Source organism: Rhinoderma darwinii, chromosome 3 (assembly GCF_050947455.1).
Source record: "Rhinoderma darwinii isolate aRhiDar2 chromosome 3, aRhiDar2.hap1, whole genome shotgun sequence".
In the NCBI taxonomy this organism is placed as follows: domain Eukaryota; kingdom Metazoa; phylum Chordata; class Amphibia; order Anura; family Rhinodermatidae; genus Rhinoderma; species Rhinoderma darwinii.
This window is the reverse complement of record NC_134689.1, coordinates 12,699,771-12,723,711: the sequence shown is the minus strand read 5'-3', so window position 1 is coordinate 12,723,711 and position 23,941 is coordinate 12,699,771. Positions and strand designations below refer to the sequence as shown.

Sequence of the window (23,941 nt, the reverse complement as noted above, 5' to 3'; positions counted from 1 at the left end):
TATTTAAATAACCCCCTGAACTGTCAATGGGGTGTGTACAGGCAAGGGGGCGTGTTACTATGGCTGTGACACTGTCCAATCAGATATGGACAGTGTTACAGCAAGAGCGAGGATAGAGGAGAGAGTGTGCATGCGCGCACGCTCTCACTCTTCAGCTTTCAAGATCAGTCTTCTGCCGAACTGGCAAGGGGGTGTGTCACTGATACGGACAGTGTAAGAGCCGGGGAGAGGAGAGCGCGCATGTGCGCTCTCATCTCTTCAGCTCTTGCGAGAGATCAGTCTTGTACTTTGTCTGCCGAACTGGCAAGGGGGCGTGTCACTGCTACGGATGCAGAGACACGCCACCTTGCCAGTTCGGCAGACAAAGTACAAGACTGATCTCTCGCAACAGCTGAAGAGAGGAGAGCGCACATGCGCTCTCTCCTCTCCACAGCTCTTATACTGTACATAGCAGTGACACACTCCCTTGCCAGTTCGGCAGAAGACTGATCTTGAAAGCTGAAGAGTGACAGCGTGCACGCGCACACTCTCCTCTATCCTCGCTCTTGCTGTAACACTGTCCGTATCTAATTGGACAGGGTCACTGCCATAGTAACACGCCCCCTTGCCAGTACACACCCCATTGACAGTTCAGGGGGTTATTTAAATATCAGGCGCCAAATATAACGGCACCGATATCTAAATAACGGAGGAGGGTAGAAAAAAATGTGAAGTGTCCTAGGTTTTGTGCAGCCCTCCCCATTACATGCTGCACTTGTATGGGGAGGTGAAAGGTTCTCTTTAAGTACGAAAAATGTCACAGTCTGAGTTATATTATATTTGAGTTCCAAAATAATGAAAAACCATGTATGCTGCAATCCACATCCACTCATACATGCAGCATTAGGGCCATTTTTTTAAAAATTGCATGCCAAAATTTTTCCATAGTCGTGTAAATATATACAGACCCAGGATAGTAAGAAACTGCTGGCGTTCAAACTTCTCTTTGGCAGACTTTTTACATTGTGGGGGCTTGACAACTATCCTAAACCCATTTCTGGCTTAGAGCTTTGGTTGTCACTTAGCTAGAAATTATTTTTATTTCTTGTTTTGCGGGTAAATGCCCCTAAATAATCTATATTAACCTCTTTCCATGCACACAGTAAAACATTTTTAACATGTTAATATTTCCATTACAGGTACTTGTAACGAAAAGTGAGAAATAGGGACAAGCACTTAATCCCGAAACTGTCCCTAGAGAGTGAGAACAGTTGAGAACTATGAAAGAAGGTGAGAATGATTCATTGTTCCTGAAAAGTCTGTGTGTTTATTATGACATGACTGCAGAGAAAACTGGCTGAGCACTTGTTTAGCCGACTGTAACATGAAGATTCATTTCAACCTCAAATGCTTTTTCCATTTGGCCCTAGGACATACACAGCCACCGCTTCATATAATGTTAAATACATTCGTTCTGGGACCCTTCCGAGGGAGCTCATACACGCACATTTTTCCTCCATGTGTTGCTACTTAAAGGAGAAATGTTCCCAATTTCTTAGGTTTGTTTTTACTGTATAATGTCATTTACGCTTATTGTATTTTTTCCTAAGGTCCTGTTCACACTGAGTTTTTGGCGCGGAAACCGCATCGGAATTAGCACCAAAATCTGTCTGAAATTGCCCCCATTGATATCAATGGGAGGCAGAGGCTTTTTTTCTTCTCGGATAGCCCCTCTTGGGGAAAAAAGCGGCATGTCCTTTCATGTCGCGGTTCCGTCTCTGACCTCCAATTGAAATCAATGGGAGGCAGAAAAAACCTGCGGTGCTTGTTTCCGAGCGTTTTCTCGCAGTGTTAGTTTCAATGGCGCAGGGCAAAAAATTGCGCCTCGAAGAAGCACAGGCAGGTCAAAATCTGCCTCAAAATTCCTGAAGGAGTTTTGAAACAGATTTTTTCTGCCTGCAAAATACGTCTGAACAGGCCTAAACGTGTTTGTGTAATATACACACACCTCAATATATACCATTATTTACATAGCACCATCATATTTCGAGATACTATAGGAGGAGTGCACTCCCATCTGGCCCTCTTTTAAAGAGGACCTGTCACCTCTCCTGTTTTATTAAATAATTGCATTCCCCATGAAATAACAATTCTGGAACGTATTTTCTTAGAATTGACAACTCGGCGTTACCTTTGCCCATTGAGGTGTATCCCTTTAAATTCTCACTCTCTCAGCACTGATTGGACTTTGTCAGTCTGTGTAAGGACATTCCCCCGCCCCCAACTGGTAACACCCAGTTATCAATTTATTCATACATTTGTAGGAGGAATAACAGAGGAACGGCACAAGGTAAAGTTCTAAGCAAAGATGCTCCAGAGTTGTTATTTCATGGGGAATACAATTATTTACTAAAACAGACATGTCAGAAGAGGTGACAGGTCCTGTTTAAAGGGGTTGTCTGTTTTAGAAAACTCCCCTCCTCTATAAGTTGCTTTACATGGAAAACCAGACAACTGTAGAGCTGAATGATAAAATTCTCTCCCCTCACTAGGAAAAAATATCCTTACATGTGGATCTATACAGCTAGTGTTCAGTTCAATGGAACATGTATAAAATTAAATGCAGTGAGCTCCCCCTAGTGGAGGCTTCAGGCAGACAAAATTGTTTTATTTAACTCAAGATGTTTGGGGCTGTGTATGAGAAAAATAAAGCTCCAACCGCTACAAAGTTATATTATGAAATGTATCACCGCAGAGATTTAGTTGAAGTAGAAAAACATTAGCTGTACAATTGACTGCCCTAGACCACCACAGATAGTACCGATAACCCCTTCACCACCATTTACCACCATAGATATTAGCTATTAACCCCTAAACCTCACCGAACCACTAGGGATATTACCAGGCTTATTATCACTAACACTTTTTCAAATATGTGTCATATAGAAAGTTGGGAAAGTTTGTATATTGTGGGTGAGCATTTTGCCATGTCAACTGTGGGTACCAACAAATATTAAAACCCCTCTAAAAATCATGCATTTGCCTTTGGGTAGTCTACCAGAATTTTTGGAAACCTGCAGGGAGAAGTTCCACTATATAAATAGGTACAGGGTCGGCTTAAAGTTGGATTGCGCCCACCAAACAGTAGCTAATTATGAGCACCATGCAGTGTGGTGCCCAAATAACAGTGCCATACATTGGCAAACTAATATTTCCATACAGTTACTCAAAAAATAGTGCTATACTGGTCCACCAGCACCGTACACAGCAAATATAATATTCTGTACAGTGACTGAGTTGCAGTGTTACACAATGCCTAGTAAATACATACATACAGTTCTCAAATAATACCAAAATACAGTGACCAAGTTACAACTGCATAGATAAATTAATCTAATAACAATGGAGTACAAATGGTGTCTAAATAGAACTTCGATACTCATGCAAATAGGCGCGGCAAAACGACACGTAATATGTATTGTGTGCATTGACCCTAAGGCTGGCCCTGAATAAGTAGATTTGCCAATCAGGAGTTTGGAATAGCTGAATAAGGGTCAATGCACACGATGCGTATTACGTGCGGTTTTGCAGGAAATCTCACGTTCACTCTGCAATATTTTTCCGTACGTACATTGACCTCCGGTGCAGATTTTAAAATCCGCAGCATGTCAATTTTTCTCGCGTTTACGCTTACGAATTGTATCTGCCTAATGCAGAGGAAAATCACACCAAAACCCGCAGCATGAAAACACGCCAAAATTGTAATTGAACATTTTACACAGATCTGTGCATTTCTGTATATTGGATTCATTTGTATTTCAGGTTTAGTGTTTCTTTAAATCTCAGCACATGCTGAAAATGCTTATCCAGCAAACAGCCCACAAACAGCTGTTTTTAACCTTACTGGGTCTCATCAATGCGGGTCTGCTGGCTCGGCAATGTCAACCGCACTCAGGGTTTCTCGTATACTTAACTAGATCTTTTATGCTTACGCTCTACTGTACTTTTTTGTTCTTCCGAAAAGCTGACTTTCATGAGGTGATGGACAAAAGCATATGCTATTCCACCGTCTCGTCTTCTTCACGGCAGCATATGTACAGTAAGTATGGTCCAGGCCACATCTGCTGTGTGGTAGAAAATTTATTTTGTCTTTTCTTTAATATAAAAAATCAACAGAAAAATTCCCACACTATTAATCTAAATGCAATTCAATCTGTAGCAAAAGGGAGTGCAAAGGTATCAGTCAAACCCGGGCCCTGGTGACTGTTGGGGCAAAAGGCCCCTTTGCCGCATCAGAAGATACCAGTATTATAAATGTCACATAGTAGGTAGGGGAGACTTGTTACAGATTTTTTCATTGGGTCCCAGGAGCTTTAAAAGGATTGTTCAGTCAAAAGAAATTGATGGTGTAATGACGGGGGTAGGGAAACGGACAAGTGAGCCCTAATCTACCCGCCACTCTGTCCCTGCCTACTTGCAACGACCCGCCCTAGGCGACGGGGTACAACTTGGCGGCGGTCCCTATGCTCAGTAAGTGCACGAGACAAACAGACAAGGGAACAAAAAGCAAAGGGAAAGGGGCAGTTGCCCACGGCAACACCGTGAGCAACAAGAATGGTGAACGAGCCGAGTCCAAACCAGGAGTGCACGAGGTACCAAACGCAGAGCAGGAGAGTAGTCAGTAAGCCAGGGTCAGTATGGAGCAGGATCAAATAGTCAGAAGCTGTAGCTGGGCCAGGAAACCACACGAGAAGAATCACAAGCAAAGGAGGAACAGGAAAGGCAGGTATAAATAGACAGAGGGCGGGAGCTAGCTCCGTCTGGCCAGGCTGTGATAGGCTCTCCCACTCCTAAGCCTGCCATCCTGAGTGGTGGAAGATGGAGTCAGTCTCAGAGACACAGACTCAGGTGCAGACTGATTACCTATGGGAGTATACACAGAAGTTGTGCCTGGCAGATCCTTTACAGATGGCCTATCCTCAGGATGGGTCATCAATACGTGATCGGTGGGAGAAGGCTGTAATACTGGGAACCGCCGCTATAAGGGTGTCGGCGAATCACAGTACGAACTTTGACAGGACTGAAGGGGAAGCAGCGCTTGTATGAGCGCCGCAGCCTCTTCATAACCGCTGGTCAGCGCGGGTGACGGGAGTCTGACCCCTAACGATCAGATATTGATCCCCTATCCTGAGGATAGGTCATCAATTTCTTATGACTGGACAAACCCTTCAAACGCCTTTGCTTCAAATAAAACAATATCAGTATTTAACCTCTTGAATGGTAACATATGTAAATACATTTCCATTATCTATCAAAAACTGCAAAGAATGTGGATATCCTTTATGAAAAACATCTAACAAAAAAGCAATATATAGAAACTCTTGGCAATACTTGGTGCTTTGATACCAAATGGAAACGATAACATACCAACCAGCGCCAAGTGATATACCTGGGTTTGTTCTTCAAGGGATATTAAAACATGATGTTAAATTCTTTTTTCTTTTTAAATTTAAAGAATATTTACCCCTAAGCTTTAAAAAAAGAAATAAAAAAATCACCAGTAAATATAAGTGCTTGAGTCGTCCGCTTGTGTCAAATTTTCTTTAGCTATTTCTGGGTGACAGCCAATATGGCCGCCATTAAAGCCCTAAAATGGGTTGTCACCCAGCTTTCCTGGACAAATCTGCCTAGTTATATAGCAGTAAGAGATTGGGGGAAGTATCAAGATCAGGAAATGTTGTTCAAGAACAAAGGCACACTTTTATGCCTCATGCACACAAAAATGTGCGCCGGCCGAGTCCCGTCAGTGAACCGTGGAAAGATAGGACATGTCCTAGCTTTCCAAGGATCGGAGAATCGGGTCAGTTTTCACGGATCCAATTCACCCGCTAAAGTGAATGGGTCCGTGAAGACTATCAGGGGCCACTCGGATGCCATTAAAAACGACCCGAGTGGCACATCGGTCATGTGCAACTGGCATTAGACCTTTAACTCTCATCTTGATGTCATGGGTAAAGTGGATTGTCTTAAGATTGACACTGTTCATCCCAACTCCACCATAAACATGCAGTTTATTTCAATAGTAATAGGGGAATAAGCCGCTGCCAGTTCCCCAAGGATTGCCAAATTCAACATACCCGATCTCTCTTTTCCAAGGCATCTGCCATTGAATGGCAGTCGGGAGGTTTCCATATACATGGGATTGTTGGCCGATCCCACTGAAATCGGTGGGTTTGGCTGGATTTTTTCTATTGTGTACGGTCGGCTATATAGACCTCCTGCTTTTAACCAAGGAACTTCCGAAGGTAGTAATCACCTTTGATAAAACTCATCCAAGGGTGACTACCAATGAAAAAGCAGAAAACTAAACTCATCCAAGGGTGACTACCAATGAAAAAGCAGAAAACTGAGCCACAAAGCAAATTTCCAGACATATGCACTGGCCCTTAATATATAGTCTACGCCCCCGAAATGTCCCCAACTGTCTTTGAATCATGGGTAGTGTATAGGAATTGTACCAAAAGACATGGACAGTTATGTTTTTATGCGTGGCAAAAAACTTATGGTACTTTTACACGGCCAGACCAGGGCCGTGTAAACGAGCACCGATCAACGAGACAGCTCGTTGATCGGCGCTCGTTTGCTCCTTTCACAAGAATCAAGTATGGGTACAAGCACTTGTTACTCCGATCACTCGTCCCCATACATTTCTATCATGTCGGCAACCCGTCTCCATGTTTACACAGGAGGTGTGCTGCCGACAACGATAATATTTTCAGTATTTAAAAAGATATGATCAGCTGATGAACAAGTATTTGCTCATTCATCGGCTGATCGTTGCCCTATTTACACAGGGCAATTATCGGGAACAAGCGTCCTGTGAAAACACTCATTTGCCCGATAATTGGCCGGTGTAAAAGGGCCTTTAAAGAGGTTGTCCATTTTGGACAATCCTTCGTGTTAGAATTGTCCCCCGCAGATAAGATTATTACAGGTTGTCACGCTGCTGGGACCCCCAGCAATCAGCTGTAATCTGTGGGGGAACCTGTCAGAAAGGGTTTATTTTCCTTGCAGCGCCACCACAGGAAAAACAAAGCATTACACAGTTTCCATTGAAATCAAAGGGCATGGACATGCTGGGTCCTCCAGAGCAAGAGACACTCTTTGTAGCCACTCTCTTCTCTGGCTTTTAGCTGTGAATCCTCAACGGACCCTAATCTATTTATTCTGAATTCCTTAATAGTGTATTTCATAATGGGTTTTCTAAACAAGACGACCCTTTAAGATACCAGACCATAGATTTCACCAGCACCCAGACCTCAACACACTTAGCCCCCAAGCACCCAGACTGTTCATCAGACCTCGGCCCCTCACCGCAGACCTCAAAGAGGAGTCTGTAGAGCTGTTAATCAGTGGAAACCCCTATGCAGGAGAATAGCTCACTCTTCCGAGAGTTATGAAGGCCTCCCCTTTATTTGGGAGTCTCCCCAACATTAAAGTAGGGTAGGCAGCACTGATGAATATATATGGATATCTGCCTGCCACATTCTACTGTCATTTACCATCAGATCATTGTCTTTATTTCGTCCCTGGTAAAGTCCATGCTTCCTATGTATTCGCTACAAAAATATCAGGAGCCGCCTCATTTTTGTCACAGTTTCTAATCAATTTTCTGACCAAATTCACTATGAAAATGGTATAATGCAGACAAAATGGCAGCCTCCTCCGTGTGTGGGTGGTGCACATAGTTTAATTTATTCAATCCTTTCCCACACTAATTTTCTACAAGTTTGGTAGATTGGACCCAATCCAGCATTCAGGGGTGGATGATACACCCTACTGTGGAATTCGAAAAAGAGTTCATTTTAACTATCTATGAACTGGTGGAGCCCATGGGAATTCTTCTGGCGGTTTAACACTGACACTGACCGATGCGTGATAGTAGACAACAACTATATTAAGACCTCTTATCAAATACAGAGAAGAAGGATCCAGCTAGAAATACAAAAAGCATAAAAAATTCTTGGAAATAATACATCTTTGTGCACAGTCCATTCCCATTTATAGCTGACAATAAAATTTAATTATAGAGGTTGCCCAGAAAACCTGGTCAAGACCGTAAAAGACGCAAAAAATATTTCAGCTATTAACCATACAAGAGCTAAAAAATGGAATCTTATTTCACAAGGATAATAATCAAAAATTCCAAGATTAATAAAAATAAAAAAAAATCTGGCCCCTAAATGATGGCTCCATAGTTATCCCGATTCCCATTTATTCTCAAGAAAGGAAAACTGCCACAGAATGTCCTCTTAATAACCCCGCATGCCCCACGCATCCAATACAAAATGGTATGGGGCCGTACAATGGCCGCAGTGTGCTGGACATATTTCTAGAATAGACGCTTATAGAAATTAGAAGAGGATTTGGGAGAATGTTCTTGGGATTGCGTGCAGTCAATAAGGGTTCTCAGTTGTCATAAAGGATCACTAGAAAAAAATATAATACGGTATTTGAATAAAAAATGTAAATTGAATGATTTTATAATTAACCCCTTAAGGACGCGGCTAATTTTGGCCTTTAGGACGCAGTGTATTTTCCCGTTTTTTACATAACTTTTTTATTTTTTCGCTGACCTTCATGTGTATGGTCTTTTTTTCTAATATTTTTTGGTACACCAAAATTAGAGTGTCAATTTTTTTTCGCAAAATGCCTAAAAAATGTTAATTGGCAAATTATTATTTTTTTGTTTAGGTTGTTCTCTAAAGACTCTAACTTATACTTTACATTTATTGTACGGTTTGTAACTTTTAGGGGATACCTGATATTTAAATATTTTTGAATTTTATTTAAAGGGAACCTGTCACCAGCATTTCACCTATTGAACGCTACTCACCCCTCGCCGGCCGCTGATATCAAAAGTTCATTGCTATTATCCCCTCTCCTAAACTCCTCCTCCGACTGTAAATAACGGTCTGCAAACATTTTGCGCCTTTTATCATAATAATCCGATGTCCCTTTGTGCGCACACCAGAAGAGGACATCAATGCACAAGCGCCGAATTTTGTGTGCTGGGGGAAGGCGAGGAGCTGTCAATCAAAAGGAGGCGGGGTAAACTCGGAAAGATTTGAGGAATGAAGATTTGACTCTTTTGAAACGAAGATCTGACTCTTTTATGCTCATTAGCATACGGTGTGGGAACACAAAAAAACTGAACACTAAAGCTACAGAGCCGACTACAAAGACAATTATAGGTTATATAGAAATTATTTTTCACCCACTACCACCAGGTATTGCTGGATTAGTAGTTGAAATGCTGGTGACAGGTTCCCTTTAATACAAACTTTTTACTAAAAATGTTATGCCCAAAAAGGGATTCACACAGGACACCCCTGGGGTGCTTAAATCTCTTTTGTCGGGTCTGACAATCAAAGAACAAAGGGAGCCCCCTCCCTTGTGATGTCATGATTGCTATTGATCCCAGGTTAAAATTATTGTGATGGCAGATTTTTCCAATCCCAAACCCCACCAGGTGATCACAGTTGTACAAGCTGAAGTTAAAGAGGCTCTGTCACCAGATTCTCAAACCCCTATCTCCTATTGCATGTGATCGGCGCTGCAATGTAGATAACAGTAACGTTTTTGTTTTTTTTAAACGTTCATTTTTGGCCAAGTTATGAGCAATTTTATATATATGCAAATGAGCTTTGAAATGGACAACTGGGCGTGTTTTTTTTCGTATGTCCAACTGGGCATGTATTGTGTTTTTAACTGGGCGTGTTTACGTGTATGACGCTGACCAATCAGTGACCAGTCGGCGTCATACACTCATCTCCATTCATTTACAAGCAGCGATGTGCAGCCACATACACAGAGATTAACGTTAATCAAGTGTCCTGATAATGAATACACATGATCCTCCAGCCTGGACGTCATGTGTATTCACAATCCTGACACTTCTGAATCTTTTCTGTGAGATTACAGCAAGCCACTCGTAATCTCGCGAGATTACGATGTAAACGAGATTTTGTTTCCCTTGCTGGAAATCTCACAGAAAAGATTCAGAAGTGTCAGGATTCTGAATACACGTCACGTCCAGGCTTGATTTCATGTGTATTCATTATCAGGACACTTGTGTATGTGGCTGCACATCGTTCTAGTAAGAACACTATGTGCTGTGTAAATGAATGTAGAGGAGTGTATGATGCTGACTGGTCACTGATTGGTCAGCGTCATACACGTAAACACGCCTAGTTAAAAACACAATACACGCCCAGTTGGACATACGAAAAAAAACACGCCCAGTTGTCCATTTCAAACCTCATTTACATATATATAAAATAGCTCATAACTTGGCCAAAAATGAACGTTTTAAAAAAAATAAAATCTTTTACTGTTATCTGCATTGCAGTGCTGATCACATGCAATAGGAGATAGGGATTTGAGAATCTGGAGACAGAGCCTCTTTAAGCACCCCCTCTCGGCACTGTACATTTATGAGGCAGGATGGAAAGGGATTAATCTAAATACATTCAAAACATTAATTTTTACAGTTTTATTATTGATAATGACCTGAAATTTTTACTTTATGATTTAATGATTATATATATATATATATATATATATATATATATTTTTTTTTACAGCAATATGGACACAGTAGCATCAATAAGTAAAGCAACCCTCTGTGAAAAAGGCATACACTGTTCTGCCTTGTTTAGGGCCCTAGGGTCTGGTGCATGACACAGGGATCCAAAGATTACCAACGAGAGAATACCTGTGTCATGCTCCACCCCCTCAGGCTCTGCACAATGCGTAACACAGTATAACAGTTTTGCCCAGAGTGTTCCTTTAAGCCTGTACTAGACGATAAATTTTGTACAAATGATAAATGTAGCATGACCTTGACAGTTGCGAAACAGTCATGTAATATTTACTACTACTGAGTTCTCTCAATGTAAGAAAAACAGCACAAAAATATTGTGTGAAGTAAGTTACCTTTTGATCTTGTAAACTCTGTAATATAAAGTAGTATTTGATAATGAGGCAATATAATCAATACATTATCCCAGTTTAGATATCAATATAATGTGCTATGTAAATACATTACATTACTTATTATCTACTGATCCTGAGTTACATGCTGTATTATTATATAGAGCTGCATTCATAATTCTGCTGGTGGAGTCACTGTGTACATACATTACATTACTTATTATATACTGATGCTGAGTTACAGCCTGTATTATACTCCAGAGCTGCATTCATAATTCTGCTGGTGGAGTCACTGTGTATGAACATAATATAACTTATGTTGTGCTGATCCTGAGTTACATACTGTATCATACTCCAGAGCTGCATTCATAATTCAGCTGGAACCAATCAACAGTTGTCTACAGACACATACATCGCTTAGCTGAGCTCCTGTAATGGCATTTAATTTTTCTTACGTCACATACTAAAGCTAACACTGCAAATCACCAGAGCACGCTCTGTGCAGACACTGAACAAGCAGGAATAACATGAAGATGTATGCTCAGAGTCATGTATTATTTTAAGCTGTGGGCTATAAAACAGTATAACATAAGAAATGTATTTTTTTAAAATATGAATTTTTCTATAGATTAAATCTATATCTAGTTGTAACATGCAGTTTAAAGGTAAACCTTTACACTTTGAACAATTCCTTTATCATTAGAAGGGTCCCATGACAATATGCTGAACACAGGTTTTCCAGCTCCTAGGACCCCCTGCAATCAGCTGTAATCTGTGAGTAACCCGGCAGCAAGTGTTTAATCCCCAGTGAGCGCCACCACAGGACAAATGAGGCATTACACACTGTCCATTAAAATCAATGGGCTGTCTGAGTATTGCACAAACGTGTTGAATCCTCCAGACTGAGACACTCTTTGTAGCCACTATTCCCTCTTGCTAAGAGATGACAGTGCCCCCTCTATTAACTCAGTATTTCCTAATAGGATATATAAAAATGGGGTTTATAAACCAGAAAAAAAAACTTTAACTCATCAAGTTTTAACTCGTTGAATTCCAGATCCCCTGTCTTCCCTATTGTTGACATCACTGAGAGTCCGTAATAGCAATGAATTTTCTGCTGAGCTGTCACATATGTTGTTCTTGCACAGCAGATGTTACTGATGTTATGTAATACTGCAATATGATTATACATCTATACCAGGATCGGGACGTGCGAGGCTGAAAATATCGCTGAGAGAAAAAGGAGCAAAGCGGGAACTCGGATGACCCAGAAACAATGACATTCCCTTCTCTCAGCTACTGTAATATTAGAGGGGTAAATAAAGCGTAATCGCTGTATAAATGAAAAGATCTACAACTTTCTAATATGCTTTGTGTTTCAATCCCTCACCACTTTCAAGATATTCGTTTGCTGTCAGTGAATGAGAACTCTCTTGTTTACATTCAGAGGCCGCAAACCTGTACAGAGCTTGACACAATTGTAACCAGTCCAGGCAATGCTCTCTGAGCTAAATGCATCAGCTGCGGCTGCATACATTTCTCTGGTAGTTTGCTACAATGTATCAGTTGGGAGTCTAGGCAGTTTAGCTCACAGAACATTGCCTATATTGATATAATTGTATCCACTTCTCAGCAGGACTAGGTATGTAAGGGGTTCGTTTGCCGCCTGTAAATGTAAATACCAGTGTTCTAATTCACTGGCAGCAAACACATATCTTGAAAATGGTGAGGAATTGTAACAAAGTTTATTAGAAAGTTGTAGAACTTTTCATTTCAACAGAGATTAAGCTTTATTTAGATTAAACTGACTATCTCCGATCCTGGAGTTTAACCCCTTAGATTCTGCAATCAATAGCAATTGTGGCATCTAAAGTGTTTGACAGAGGGAGGGGGCTCTATTTGTGAGGCCATTGGCGCAAAGCAATTTTGGAGCGCCAATGGGTTACCATGGCAGTCAGTGGCCTAATAAAGGCCCACAGGTCTACCATTGGTATTTGCCTATGAGGCCACATATTAGTTTCCGCAATCGCAACGACCCGTAGAACAATAATAATTTTTTTTTCTTGCATTCCTCCCCCTCAAAAAATATAAAAGCTTATCCATGAATTATGTGTACCCCAAAATGGTACCAATTAAAAACTACAACTCATCCCTGCAAAAAACAAGCCTTCATATGGCTACTTCGACAGAAAAATAAAAAAGAAATGCGTTTTGGAATGCAGCAAACAAAAAGGATGTTTTTCCATAAAACTTTTTTATTATGCAAATGAACTAAAACATATTCGTACAGACTCATAGAATAAAGTTCAGATGTTATTTTTTCCCGCACGGTAAAAACGAAAAAAAAAACAAACCTGAAAAACAATAAGAACATAAATATACGTCTGATTTCATACAGAGGCATATAGAGGTTTTATTCTACCGGGGGAGGTTATCTCTGTAATATGGTGTTGTACAGATGCTTCATATGGTGTAGGGCACCGTAGTACTGATCTGTAGGCACTCTGTGCGTTGCAATCGGCTTTGTTCACATCGTTTATACAAGATCCACGATGGATACGACTGATCTCCTATGATCCATCATGATCCATTTGACAGATCTGTTAGGATCAATTTTGGGGCCTGGACATGTTTTGTATAGATTGAGGGTGGGCCCTCAGGATTATTTCCTCTCGAGGGCCCAAGGAACTCCAGTCCAACGTTGCATTCATAGTTTTATATTTTACAAAAACCGAAAAGGGAACCATGGTGGTTCCCTTGTATGAAAGAAGAGTTGCATTAGGGTTAGTTTAGCCCACTCTCTCATGCTTTCTATGTTGCTGTAATGATAGGGGTAGGGAAACGGACAAGTGAGCCCTAATCTACCTGCCACTCTGTCCCTGCCTACTTGCAACGACCCGCCCTAGGCGACGGGGTACAACTGGGCGGCGGTCCCTATGCTCAGTAAGTGCACGAGACAAACAGACAAGGGTACACAAAGCTAAGGGAAATGGGGCAGTTGCCCACGGCAACACCGTGAGCAACAAGAGAGGTGAACGAGCTGAGTCAAACCAGGAGTGTACGAGGTACCAAACGCAGAGCAGGAGAGTAGTCAGTAAGCCAGGGTCAGTATGGAGCAGGATCAAATAGTCAGAAGCTGTAGCAAGGCCAGGAAACCACACGAGAAGAATCACAAGCAAAGGAGGAACAGGAAAGGCAGGTATAAATAGACAGAGGGCGGGAGCTAGCTGAGTCTGGCCAGGCTGCGATAGGCTCTCCCACTCCTAAGCCTGCCAGCCTGAGTGGTGGAAGCTGGAGTCAGTCTCAGAGACATAGACTCAGGTGCCGACTGATTACCTATGGGAGTTAACCCCGAAGCTGTGCCTGGCAGATCCTTTACAGTTGCCTTGTGGAGTTGGGAAACCTTACACAAGTTCTCACTACCCATGGAAACAGATGGGGCCAATCTCTTTACGAATTTCATAGCGGCTGCAATATTGTATTCATAAAGGTCCTTTTTGAGTTAGAGCAGGTTCACATTGGCGTTGTAGGCTCCGTTAGGGACCCTTGTCACAGATCCGGCCAACATATTGTTTACTGGTAAAAACGACGGAGACAATGATGGAAACTCGACGGAACCCATTAAAGTCAACCAGTGCTTCCGGTATTTTTGTTGCTCTGCTCTTCTGACAGAGCAGAGCAACGGAAACACAGACGCAGATGTGAACAGGCCCTAAGGGTAAGGCCACACGGAGCTGCACTGACCCAGTCTTGATGCGGCCAGACACTGTCAAATAGCCTGTTAATGGTCGCGCATTGGCGCTTGGTAAAACGGCCCTTTACCTGCAAGATCGTGTGGCCATTAATGAATACACTCTGTATGGCCGCACGATTTTGCCGGTAAAGGGCAGTTTTACCTGGCAAAAACTCGCAACCATTAACAGGCAGTTTGACAGCCGCGCCGAACATAGTTCTCTCGCGATTGTTGGCCGCATCGCGGCCGGGTCAGTGACGCTCCATGTGGCCTTACCCTAAGTGAGATACGTGCACAGCTCCGCACAAAATATTTTTATTTCTATAAACATATCTTATAAGAAAATAAAAATTTCAATTCAACCAAATTGGTGCTGATTCCATCCAGTTCATACACGTATATATGAGTGTACGCTGTAGTCCCTGCCTGCCTGCTGCACAATAGATAGTTTTGGACAGGGAACGTTCACATATTACAAACACCTGTTTAACTTTTAAGAAAGTGTTGCAACGATTCCACCGGGAATTCTATCCGAATCCAAAAACAAGGTAAAGGGTGAGAGGGGAAAAGTCAAAAGGATGCCCCAGCTGTGTACACTTATCCAGCAGCTGGATTGGCTCTTTCTGCACGCTGCTCTCTAATGCCCCAGGGGCAGCGGCTTCAGGTGACAAATAGATCCAGCCTCAACTGCAGCAATAGATAAACAGCTGGAGCAGCCTGTGCTTTATCAAAACTCAAAATATACCTGTCAGGCCGCAGAACAGCCCACCCCTCCTTCACTACCAGCAGCTGTTTTGTTCCAGGGATTTGCAGGTCATTTTTTTAAGTCGACTTGTTACACAAATTACCAGTCAAATAGTTTATCAAGAACTACCGATCTGTCATGATATCTGCCGCCAGAGCCTTTTTTTTTTTCACACTCCAGTTTCTACTTGCCTGGCACTGACTCCATATTGTCAGCATTGTTACTATGTACATATATACAGGCAAATTCCTTTAATCCGACATCGATGGGTTAGATGCCGATTAGTTAGATATTCTGGATTATCAGTTTATAAAACTGACTTGTAAGCATAGAGAACTTTCAGAACGAAATCTCAAAGGCAAATATTTAATATGCTACAAACAGATTTTTGTTACATTAAAATTCAATAGCAGATTGTTGACCTGGATCCCGAGCGGTGTGGAAGACCACTCATCTGTTCCGAAAGAAGATCTCAATCCTAGATGGCTTCTTTTAGATTAAATGCTTCCGCGCTGATCTCTAAATGGAGAGATTGGCACAGGAAGTGATTGCTACATTGAAGTGGCTGCTGATTGGCCACTCACATGTCACTTCCTGTTAGTAGAGTAGAGGGCAGCGCATGACCATGGAGGAGACAAATGTGTTGTATTATAGGAGCAAACATGGTGCCGAGTGGAAAACTCTTTTGCTTCTTAAGGTGGTCATGGTGAAGGGGTTAACATTACTATAGTGGATGTTAGACCCATGAACTTTAATGCCCAGAGGGCCCAGATCACTCTCAGTCCACCCCTGCACTGGGGCCTCATGGTTACTTGTTACTCCTCTGCATGTTGGTCTTCAACATGATACAGTACGGCACTGTGATTGTGAGTTATAGCCTGGCTTACTTTCTCGTAGGGCAAAAATTCACTTTGCTGCCCTAGTCTTGTATATAAATACCCTGGCCAAGGCTGAGTGGCTTGTTGGCTCCCAGCACCCGGGTCTCAAGCCTTTAGCTACACCCCTGACTATAGTAATTGACAAGAGCATGGAGGTTCCACGTAGTCACCAGTTAGATGTGCCACTGATCGCTAGGCAACAGAGCGAACTTGTGTGGGCACTGCCCGGCACCACGAAATATCATTCATAATGAGTCTAAAGAAACCCTTGTCAACAATTACAATTGGAGGCCCCGGTTTCTATATATCTTGTAATTGACTCTAGCCGGCTAGTAGAGGGTTCACTCTGAATAGTTAGGACTGACCTCTTAAAGTAACTGCCCTCGATACTTTAGGTCCTGATTCAGGATTTTTTTTTATACATAAAACAACAAACAAATCTATCTTGGCCTCTGTCAAAAGAAAGTCGTGGAGTAAACATGGCCTCATATCCAGCCAAGGCTGCGAGTGCTCAATGACGGGGTCTCAGCCACCCTAGATGCTTTGGTGGCCTGAGCCTTATGAAAATAGTCCCAGAGTTTACACAACTAAATGCTGTTTGTTCTATCTGTCTCCTCTGGCCGCCTTTCCGGCCCCCTGTGGAATCCTTACAGTCATCTTTTATTTTTTACATTTATTTCCTCCCCCTCCCCCCCTCATGTACGCGCTAAATAACATTAGCGTGCATTGTGGAATATCAGCTACACGGGACGATACATCATATATTATATATCTAACACTTTCATATAACCACGACTACTGTACATATATTATACAGGAAATTCTTACATATAATTATTCACTATTACAGCTCTCATGGATTATTAGAGTCCACATTGTATAGGCCGCCGTTTCTTAAAGGGTCCATAAATGTTCCCTAATATGTCTGCTCATCTCAGTCACGCATATGTAGCTAGAGGTGCTCAGTAATGAAGATATAGCAGATAAAGGAGTAATCATGTTGGCAAATATTTTTTGAGGGGACTTTATGTGATTGAAAAACACCACAGCTAACCCCCTTTAAACAATAGACTTAGGTTTAGTCTCTTTAAGGCTACATGCACATATTGCGGAAAATCCACTGATAACCGCGGGTAATTCGGCCGGTAAAATCCGTACTTATTATTGCATGTTTTTTTAATTCGCTCTCAAGTGCGGATTTTACATTTTCGAACCGGAAACAAGTGCGAATTTTATGCTGCGGCTTTTGGTATGTTTTTTTTTTAAACGGTCACATACAATTCTGAGACGGAAACGTAAGATAAATTAACATGCAATGGATTTTAAAATACGCACCACAGGTCAATTTACGCAAATTCTGCAATGTGTAGATGAGATTACTTGAAATCTCATTTACTTTGTTAGTACTGTATTATGCTGCAGCAAATCCGCACGTAATACGCATCATGTGCATTGAGCTTAAAGGTTCTGTTTGGGTTATAAAACTGACTTTATAGGGATGGTTAAGCTGATAGGGCCTGGCCCCCCTGCTCAGTGCCCACTTGATAAGATTACACTCTCAGCCCTATAGGGCCATAGGCATAAAATAAATCAGTGGTTGCTGTGCTGCAGCATCCAACAGCAGAACAGGGTATTTTAGAAGTGAAGAGTACTATGTTGTGGATAAAACGGGAATATACATTTCTTTAAAATTAATCTACAACTTGCAGCACCAATATAATTTTTAGCTCTAAAATTCTGTGCTGATTGATTTATTATAATATCTTTATCGGTCAGAGCTCCATTTTTCTCATACAGGGCTCCATATTACCTGCAGACACAAAAATATAAATTATACCATTCTGCCACCACTAGGGGGAGCTTAGTAGTTTACGGCATGCCAATGTATAAACAGTATGCAGTAAAATCCTCAGCTCCCTCTAGTGGTGGGAGAATTTGATCGTAATGCAGGGGATTTAGAGCTCTGTAACAGAAAAATTAAAATCTGACCGCTATAAGGATATATTAAGAATTTAATCAACCCAGAAACATCAGAATGCTGCCTTTTATATCAAGAAATAAAGCCTAAAAACATAAAGAAGCTTCCTCTCACACAGATTACAGAAATGATGCAACCGTCAAAGTTATTAAAAGTTCATTAGATGTCTCTAAGCAAAGTTGTCTTTTGAACACCCAGCACAAAAACTTAAGGAGTCACGAATGTTGATACTGTTTGTAATATTTTTATATGAATTGTATGCAAAGGCTCCTCTTGTTTTACAACACAGGGCTGTACTGTAGACAGTTAGGAGCCTTTGGCGCTGTCCTGAGATTATTCGTGAACATAATACAGGATACATCTTTAGTACTGAGTCAGGGTTTTTTATAACCAGTCACAAAGGTGTCTGCTTAGGATGAAATACGTCTTGTTATGGAGGAGGCCTGTTCCAGAGAGTGGCTTGTATGAGTGAAGGAGGCTGGGAAGAGGGGGCATATAATAAGGAACGCCTAGCTGTCAGCGGTATAACCTATTCATATCTAGGGTCTAAGGTGCTGTGAATTCCATCAATGTAACGCTGACCTTCATTCATGACCGAAAGGAGATAGATCTGGGCCAGCTGTGAGGAGCTGTCACTTCTAGGATAAGCCAAACTGTACAAGGTCTGGAATGTGACTCTTCTGTTTTGTTTCTGCATAAACTCTGGATTGAAAGACCACTTGTGCTGTCAGCCCGGACTGCTGCCTCTGACTTTACTCCTGGATAAAAGATTACACCTGTTCCAAGCAGTCCGCTCCCTGCTGTCAAGATAACACTTACCTTTAGTGAACATTCTGGAGCGCAGAGCTTTCTAACACAAATAAACAAAAATTTACAAAAATAAAGGCACCCCATGAGTCCGTGAGTTGTCTGTAAAACGTGTATCCTTAGGCTTCGTTCACATCTGCATCAGGACACCGCTCAGGGGCTCTGTTGGAGCTTCCCATCAGGGGAACCCATGAATGGAACCCGGACTGAAACAAATGTAAACAGCAGGTTTCCGTTTGCATCACCATTGATTTCAATAGCGACGAATCCAGTGCAAATGGTTTCCGTTTGTCTCCGTTGTACAAGAGTTCCGTCACTTTGATGGAAGCAATACCGTAGTCGACTGCGCTATTCATTCTGTCAAAACGATGGAACCCTTGCACAATGGTGACAAACGGATACCATTTGCACCGGATTTCCGTTTGTTTCAGTCAGGGTTCCGTTCATGGGTTCCCCTGACTGAAAGCTCTGACAGAACCCCTGAACGGAGCCCTGATGCAGATATGAATGAAGCCTAAGGTGCACACGCAGGACTGGACGTAAGGGTGTGCAAATTGTGCGGTTGACCAGGGTGAAGTACCTGTCATTACTGAAATGAACATCACTGACCATGATGGCCTGGGCACTTTTAGCTTGCACCCTTTCCAAACCTATGGAAAGGCAGCTGCACAAGATTGGGTGTTATTTGGGCACTGTATGAATGTGGCTGAAGACGGCCGTGGGAATAACTCCTAAGAGAGATTGAATAAAAGGTACTGCACAGGGCACCATCCAACCTAAGGCCAGCCCTGGGTACACTCAATCTCTTTTTTGGGTACTCCCACTTTTCTTATGGTGTGCTTTTAAAGAAGACCCATCACCTCTCTTGATATGTCTGTTTTAGTAAATACTTGAATTCCCCATGAAATAACAATTGTGGAGCCTCTTATCTTAGAACTCGACATTGTACCGTTCCTCTGTTATTCTTCCTAGAAATGTATGAATAAATTGACAACTGGGTGTTACCATTCTGCTTGTCAAAGAGGCGTGTCCCTACACAGTCTCACTCTGTAAGCGTTGATTGGACAGTGTCAGTCTGTGCAGGGACACACCCCCAACTGGTAACACCCAGTTGTCAATTTATTCATATATTTCTAGTAGTGGGGAGTGGTTGGGCGTTTGTGTGCCGCCATCCAGCCTCCGTACACACTAAAAGCATAAGGAGACCTGTACTCATGACATGTTCACTTTAAGGGATGGGAAAGGTTGAGTATATACTGTATCTAAGCAATATTAATGGGTTGTTTATGTAAGACAATCTATGATTTATGATTATAGCCCCCTTGATAATTAACACCGATCCACAGACATGAGATTATAAACCTGTCCAATAACAGTTTTAGTGCTGGATATTTTTCATTTTGGTAATCCCTCCAAAGGAAACATTAAGCTATACTGAAGCTAAAAGGAGCAAAGTATCAAATATACATGTATGGCCTATAACGGCTGGAATCACCCGAGATCCAAACATAGCATTTGGGAGAGTCGACAGGAAAGGAAATTAATTTTCACAATACATTACAGCATATCCTCATTACATTTGGTGACTATGTCTGGTACAAAGACAGTATTCCGGGAAATCAAATTTCTTCTACTTTCCGACAAAATAACGATAAATGACTTTGGAACGATCTTATGTCACAATGAGAAATAAGAGATAGTGTTGGCAGAAGGCTGCGTGTTACACCATCGCTGATGAAAAAGGTAGTGGAATTAGTTTGAGACAGGCTGACGTGAAGTACAGAGCTGTTTGAGACCACATATAAACCTGTGAAATACTTAAAGGGACATTAAACCTAGAAATAAAAGAAAAAACATAAATAGAAAAAAAAAATGTTTGTGATGTATGTTTAGCGTGTACATCAGGAATGCTCTTGGCATAAACGCTAAACATGTCCATAGGACTCCATTAGCCTGACGAAGACCAAAAGAATGTCCTTTTGGCCTTCGTCAGGCTGGTATACGTCGGTATAAAAATAGAAAGAATTACAAAGGTTTGCTCACCGCATTTCCACTGCGTTAGTTGGTTCCACGTCTAGATGTTACAGGTGCTTGAAGATACTCCCAGAAGAATCCTGAGTTGACAGCAGGTATACAAGACAATGGAAGCGGACAAAAAAATTGGTGTATCCAGCGCTCTGGTAAAAAATTAAGGTCTTATTCGGTTATTTTAAAAACTGAACGGTTAAAATTAAAATCCTGGGACCACATTACGCGTTTCGAACCTCTGGGGTCCTTAATCATAGCTTGTTAACTCACTTTTTGGTTCACATATATATATACCCTATAGCCCAGGTCAGATGATATCCTGTGGGGTGGGCCTAAACCTTACCTTTATTTTTTACCAGAGTGCTGGATACACCAATTTTTTTGTCCACTTCCATACGTCGGTATATCTTATTTTCTGAAGCATGAATTAATGCAGTAGATGTTTTTTTTCTAACATTAGAGCCTTTAGATGAAGGATGCCACATTATGGCATCTGTTTAATGTATACGTCATGAGTTTTTCAATAGCTTTTTATAACATATAAATTAACCGGATACCATAATAGTGTATGGGTGAAGGATGCCTGTGATGGATGTCTAACAATGGCATCCATCACCCACAGACTATAATGGCATCAGCTAAACTTATACATCATGAAAAGGGCCATCAGCATTCATAACGTATCTGTTAAACTTGTACCATTATAGTCTATTGGTGATGGTAGCCATTGTCAGGCATCCGTCACAGCGTACGTTTAAAGGGGTATTCCCAACTTAGACATTCCCAACATATCCACAGGATATGCCATAAATGTTAGAAAGATGCGTGTCCCAGGTCTAGGTCTGCGCTTTTGACAATCCCTACTTGTATGATTGGTCTCTTGACAATTAGCTGATCACAAATTGTCCTCCTGCTGGAACCCCTGGAAATCAGCTGTAATTTGTGGGGAGACCTCGCAGTAAGTGTCCATTTTCCCTGCACCCTCCATCACAGGTGAAATTAATTTAGTACTACACAGTACCGATGTGTTGTCTGTGTAATGCAGGACAGGATAGGCCTTCCAGAGCAAGAGACACTCTATGTAACCGCTCTCCACTCTCTCCAAGGGATGAGGAGCCTGAACAGAGGACCACCCTCCTCTATTAATTAAGAATTCCCTAATAGGATGCGTGACAATGGGTGAGTAAAATGAATGTAAGGGTTTGTTCACACGGCAGCGTCCGTTACGCCTGAAATTATGGAGCTGTTTTCAGGAGAAAACAGCTCCTGAATTTCAGACGTAATGGATTGTGCAGGCGTTTTTCGCAGCGTCCATGACGGACGTAAATGGAGCTGTTTTTCTATGGAGTCAATGAAAAACGACTCCAATTACGTCCAAAGAAGTGACAGGCACTTCTTTGCCAAGGCAGTCAATTTACGCGCCGTAGTTTGACAGCTGTCAAACGACGACGCGTAAATTACAGGTCGTCTGCACAGTACGTCGGCAAACCCATTCAAATGAATGGGCAGATGTTTGCCGACGTATTGGAGCCGTATTTTCAGACGTAAAACGAGGCCTAATATGCCTCGTTTACCTCTGAAAATAGGTCGTGTGAACCAAGCCTTAGGTTTGGGCTACATGCCCACTATCGTAATGGTTACAAGGCCATCCGATTTACAGCCAAAATCGACATGTAGCCCTAGGCTTAGTGAAAGCAAATAAAACCCATCCAGAGGGGAACATTGTAGTGGAGAGATGAAATGGTTAACCCAAGAAGAAGACATATTTATCAAAAATAGTTGTTTTTTGGATTTTTCTTGTGCCTCGCATATAATCCAAATGTCAGACCGGCCACTTCTCTATTGAAAGCTAAATGGCGCTCTTTTTCTTTTGATAATTGTTGGAGCTTTCTAAAAAGGGTCTGGTAATGTTAGTTCTCCTCATAATGGATCACACAGAATAGTCCACACCTGTGTGACTGCTGACAATGGATGTTTTATTTTACAGGGTACAATTCTCTCTCTTATGTCTATTTTCAAGCCCCGAATTCATGCACTGCCAAAACAATGATGCCGATCAAATCATTTCATGGCATGTGGGTTTTAAAATCCCCAAAACACTGAATGTTTAACAATGGATAACTGCATGGGAAACAGACAAAAAGAGGCACAAAAATAAGCTCCATTTATGATGTGCAAAGAGATAACTCAGGACAAAATTATTATTATTTTCTTTATGTCCAAAATGTTTTTGAGAGATTTTTTTAAAATATAACAAAAGGGAATGTAGTATTTACAAAAACATCACCTTTCGCTGGTGGGTGCCATTATTTTGACAGTATAAGGCTATGTTCACACAGGGCAGATATGCTGCATAAAAACACACAGCGTATCCACCCTGGGCGCCGCAGGGAATTTCCGGCTGACAAACCGCACCGAATTGTGGTGTAGTTTTTCAGCCCGCTGTGGAAAACTGCACATACAAAAAGTATGATGCTTACATAGCCACGGCGACGCGTCCCTCCGCCGTCCTGCAGGCCGGCCTTCCGGGATGAGGTTTCATTCCATGTGACCGCTGGAGCCTGTGATTGTCCGAGGAGGCCGGCCTGAACAAAGAAACACAGAATTCTGGGTAAATATACAAATTTTTTCCCACCGCAAAAAACGCAATATCTGCTATTTGTTGCGTGTTTTACCTCTCCATTGAATTCAATGGGGAAAACCCGCAGCAAATAATAAGCGATTACGCGAATACAATTGCCAATTGTTTTTTCCGCTCTGTATTTACGCAGCGTGTGGATGAGGTTTGTCAAATCTCA

At 41.8% G+C, this 23,941-nt stretch overlaps 1 long non-coding RNA gene across 1 annotated transcript in view; it reads left to right on the top strand.

Annotated features, from left to right (window-relative positions):
- Window positions 1-1,486, top strand: part of LOC142748732 (uncharacterized) — a 35,401-nt gene extending 33,915 nt beyond the window's left edge. Inside the window, exons 2-3 of the long non-coding RNA XR_012882300.1 lie at window positions 1,179-1,269; window positions 1,410-1,486. This is a non-coding gene — a long non-coding RNA (uncharacterized LOC142748732). The remainder of the gene's footprint in view (window positions 1-1,178; window positions 1,270-1,409) is intronic.
- The last annotated feature ends 22,455 nt before the right edge of the window (window positions 1,487-23,941 follow it).